Genomic DNA, 5,173 nt, shown 5'->3' with positions numbered 1-5,173 from the left:
CTACCACCGCGTGTAGGAGGTATGTGATTTGGTTTGTCAGGGCTTTTTTTCCTCCTCTTCCTTGAAAGCTACGAAGTTGAAACACTAGTTTTGTACGTGAAGGAGATGCTCACTTGACCGAGGCTCATCTAGTCACAAGAGGGTAAGCAAGAGCCAAAGATTTTGGCTCTAATGCCGTGGGAATGAAGCGTGACTTTTCAGATTGGGAAGGGAGCCAGCCAGCCATAGACAGCCTTAACGTGAATCACCTGAATGAGGGGCAGTTGCATACAGATTGTAATACTTGAGAAAACCACTTGCTTCCTTTTTCCCTCTTACACTAACACGGGCATTATTTCACTCTCTATTAGTTGATAGAAACCAATTATGCTGGCTGCTACTGAAGATGATCCTGATTTCCCTTGTCCACAAAAGGACTCGGTGAAATGGTCTTTCGTGAGCAGCTGCTGTGCAGTCCTAGTCTATTTACTACCTAGTGAGTGTAAGGCTGCTTCGATCCTGTTTGGCCTCATTATTCCTGACTCTTTTGGCTTTTGTGGGTAACTTGAGATAAGCAACAAACAAAGAGAAAGCTGTGGGGTGGGTGGCGCTGGGGGAAATTGATTGCTTGACTCTTCTCACCTACCATTCACAAAGAACCAGGTGACTGGAGAATGAACGGTCGTGTGACAAATGCTGGGCCAAGGCCCGTGAACTGTCTTGCCTGATGTCATTTCTGCCCGTGCTTTGGAAATGGAAGGCCAAGGAAAATGAGTTTTGTGGAAGGGGCTGGGGGATTTTTTCAGATACACTTTTGGATGCAGCCAAGTGTTTGCCCACCTTTCAGCCAGTCCTACTTGCATTTGGCTAAGATGTCCCGAGCCAAACTACTGTTTTCCCGTCACTCATTTCCTTCAACAGCCTCACGGCACTGTCTGAAGTTGGTCAATCTAGGTATGCGGGTATCCGTGGTGAGTGGACAAGAGGAAGAACTTTTGAAAGACAAGGAAAACATTGATAAGAGATTCCCTCGGGAAAGGCTGTGTATTGGCGTGGGAAGCATGCGGAGATCCGGTGGCCATATTGGGTTTCTGTTGTGTTGTTGTCGGTTGTACGATTTAACGGACAAGCATTATGAGAGTGAGCATGAGGGTCAGAGGTGATCTTGGACCCTTGGATCAGTGAGCCCATGGCTGCGATGGCATGGCGTAAGAGGTGATGGCATCGCAGTGGGCGCGTTCACACACTGTATCGTTGGACAAGCCATGGCATATTTGTTTAGGAAATCGGGGATTCAGTAAGGCTCATTTTTCTTTACCTGAAAAGCAGGGCTACAGGGAAGAGGCGGCAGGGGTGTGTGGGCTGCATGTTGGGTTTCTGGATTCTTGTGTTTGTTTGTGTTTTAGAGAGTAGCTGCTGTTTAGGGGAGAGGTAGCAGAGTCACACAGAGAAAAGAAGTGCCAAGAGAGCTTGCATCCTCTGCCCGACTCCACACAAACCAGAGCCAAATCGAGGCCGTTGTGATGTTGGGAACCAGGAGTGTGTTCCGAGTTTGCCGTGTGTTTGCAGGGTCCGCTGGCCTTGGGCCTGCCTCTGCTGGTTTTCCTGGTTTGGAAGCAGGAAGCGGGATTAGAAAAGAGAGCAGCAGCCAGTGCTCCCCATGGTGGCCATTAGTATGTTGGTGAAGTCTGTACTTATTGGATATGAAGCATCTGACACGTTGTGCATTCAAAATGTGCCATCTCACACTCTTCACCATTCAGTGGCCACATAGCGAGTGTAGGTGTGTTTCAGGAGGATGGATGTTGTCAGTTGTTGAGGAGGAACCTTGCTTCCATGTCAACAGATGGAAGGCCAGGCACTACGAAGCTGGCAGTATGTTGAAGGAGATGATCAGGTTGAAATGTTCAGGTTCCAGTTGTCATCGATGTGGGTTGTTGTGAGTGAGTGAGTGAGTGAGTGAGTGAGTGTGTTTTCCCAGGGCGGGGAGTTTGAGGGCTCTTAGTTTTCCATCTCTTCTGGCTGTCCAAGTGGCTCAGGTGAAGGTAAAGTGATGTGTGAGCCCCAGATTGATGTAGGCTTAGCACGGTGTCAGTCAAGTACAAAATGAACATGACTTCTAGGACAAGGCTGTTGGCAACTGGCTGACCTGACAGATTGTGGAGTCTGGTGAATCGGGAGAGGATTGAGCAAGTGAGGACGCTGAGAGGTCGGAGAGCTAGCACTTTGGTGCGAGCACCCAGTGAGCTGCAGTGTGAGTGAGTAGCCGAGAAAGCAAGGGAAGGGTCAAAGAGTTGTATTCCCAGGAGGGATGTGTGAATGGATGTCCTCGGACGCTGAGCAGTTCCCGATCATAGAGTCCAGGAACACGTATTGCCCAGTGGGGTCTCGTGCTGGCCAGTATTCATTGAAGGAAGAATCAGGAAGCAGGAGCAGAATGTCAGGAAGAAGGGAGGTGCTACTCTCTCGACAGCTTCTCAGTGCTGCTGCAGCAGGTGGGTTGCTAAGTGCCAGCTGCAGAGACCTCAACTTCATTTGGCTGTAGAGCATTTGGCATAGCAGGAGTTCCAGCGGCCTCAGGGTGCTCTTGTGGCCATGGATAAGGAGGCAGGTGTCAAGCTGGCTTATGCACCGACCTGGATGTGGGAGATATCACAGTGTCCCTTGCGATCCAGAAACGTCCCAAGAACAAAATGCTAAGACCCACGATGTTCATGGTTTCCTTTTTCTCTTTCTTTCTTTTTAAGAATGTGTAGGTCCAAACCTATTTTCCAAGCAAGACTCCAACCAGGCAGCTAACCAAGACAAACTGGAGGTAAGTCCTGACAGTGTAATTTTACCCGTGTGTGTGCGGGAGCTTTGTGATCCCTCCTTTTTTTGCAGAACAGACATGGCCCTGGTCATTTGTTTTCTCTAGAAATCTGTTTCTTTTCTGAGTCAACACCTCTCAGGGAGTACACCAGTGTAGCAGGGCATTTGGTTCCCCCCTTCGGATGTACATTGGAATCAGTGGGCATAATGTTTTGAGAATCTACTTTCCTGAGTTTCTCAGTTTGTTCCTCAGCCACATCTGGAGTAAGCTGCCCACTTGTTCTTTGCCTTCTCGGGATAAGCGTGCTAGGTAGTCTACGTCGGGGTTCTCCTGGCCTGTGTCTGTGCATTCTCCTTAGCCAGAATATTGCTGTGTTGACGAAACCTGCTTTCTGTTCTTTCACCACACAGTTGTGATCGCTAAAACCCATCTGATGTTTCTCTGGAGCACTTTCTCTGTATATCATGGATTTCTTTGCATTCTGTCCCTAACTATTTGTGTATGAGTTTTGCATTTTTTTCTTGTTAGTGATGTCGGATTTATGTGATTTTGTTACAGAGCAGTACCATAAATGCATCAGCAGTTCCCTGCGAGGGGAAAGAACCAGGTGCTGGCCAAGCAGCAACAACTTCGGCTCATCCACCCCAAGGGCCAACTGGTCCTGCGAATCCATTCCGGAGGGTAGGGCCTCCTCACGCTCGCCCCCCTGCAGGAACGCAGCCAGCCACCCGTGCTACCAAATTTTTGCCTACGGGTGCTCCTGACCTAGGGCCACTACCACCGCGTGTAGGAGGTATGTGATTTGGTTTGTCAGGGCTTTTTTTCCTCCTCTTCCTTGAAAGCTACGAAGTTGAAACACTAGTTTTGTACGTGAAGGAGATGCTCACTTGACCGTGGCTCATCTAGTCACAAGAGGGTAAGCAAGAGCCAAAGATTTTGGCTCTAATGCCGTGGGAATGAAGCGTGACTTTTCAGATTGGGAAGGGAGCCAGCCAGCCATAGACAGCCTTAACGTGAATCACCTGAATGAGGGGCAGTTGCATACAGATTGTAATACTTGAGAAAACCACTTGCTTCCTTTTTCCCTCTTACACTAACACGGGCATTATTTCACTCTCTATTAGTTGATAGAAACCAATTATGCTGGCTGCTACTGAAGATGATCCTGATTTCCCTTGTCCACAAAAGGACTCGGTGAAATGGTCTTTCGTGAGCAGCTGCTGTGCAGTCCTAGTCTATTTACTACCTAGTGAGTGTAAGGCTGCTTCGATCCTGTTTGGCCTCATTATTCCTGACTCTTTTGGCTTTTGTGGGTAACTTGAGATAAGCAACAAACAAAGAGAAAGCTGTGGGGTGGGTGGCGCTGGGGGAAATTGATTGCTTGACTCTTCTCACCTACCATTCACAAAGAACCAGGTGACTGGAGAATGAACGGTCGTGTGACAAATGCTGGGCCAAGGCCCGTGAACTGTCTTGCCTGATGTCATTTCTGCCCGTGCTTTGGAAATGGAAGGCCAAGGAAAATGAGTTTTGTGGAAGGGGCTGGGGGATTTTTTCAGATACACTTTTGGATGCAGCCAAGTGTTTGCCCACCTTTCAGCCAGTCCTACTTGCATTTGGCTAAGATGTCCCGAGCCAAACTACTGTTTTCCCGTCACTCATTTCCTTCAACAGCCTCACGGCACTGTCTGAAGTTGGTCAATCTAGGTATGCGGGTATCCGTGGTGAGTGGACAAGAGGAAGAACTTTTGAAAGACAAGGAAAACATTGATAAGAGATTCCCTCGGGAAAGGCTGTGTATTGGCGTGGGAAGCATGCGGAGATCCGGTGGCCATATTGGGTTTCTGTTGTGTTGTTGTCGGTTGTACGATTTAACGGACAAGCATTATGAGAGTGAGCATGAGGGTCAGAGGTGATCTTGGACCCTTGGATCAGTGAGCCCATGGCTGCGATGGCATGGCGTAAGAGGTGATGGCATCGCAGTGGGCGCGTTCACACACTGTATCGTTGGACAAGCCATGGCATATTTGTTTAGGAAATCGGGGATTCAGTAAGGCTCATTTTTCTTTACCTGAAAAGCAGGGCTACAGGGAAGAGGCGGCAGGGGTGTGTGGGCTGCATGTTGGGTTTCTGGATTCTTGTGTTTGTTTGTGTTTTAGAGAGTAGCTGCTGTTTAGGGGAGAGGTAGCAGAGTCACACAGAGAAAAGAAGTGCCAAGAGAGCTTGCATCCTCTGCCCGACTCCACACAAACCAGAGCCAAATCGAGGCCGTTGTGATGTTGGGAACCAGGAGTGTGTTCCGAGTTTGCCGTGTGTTTGCAGGGTCCGCTGGCCTTGGGCCTGCCTCTGCTGGTTTTCCTGGTTTGGAAGCAGGAAGCGGGA

This window comes from Ochotona princeps, chromosome 7 (genome assembly GCF_030435755.1).
Source record: "Ochotona princeps isolate mOchPri1 chromosome 7, mOchPri1.hap1, whole genome shotgun sequence".
Classification (NCBI taxonomy): Eukaryota; Metazoa; Chordata; class Mammalia; order Lagomorpha; family Ochotonidae; genus Ochotona; species Ochotona princeps.
Note: the sequence above shows the minus strand (reverse complement) of the source record.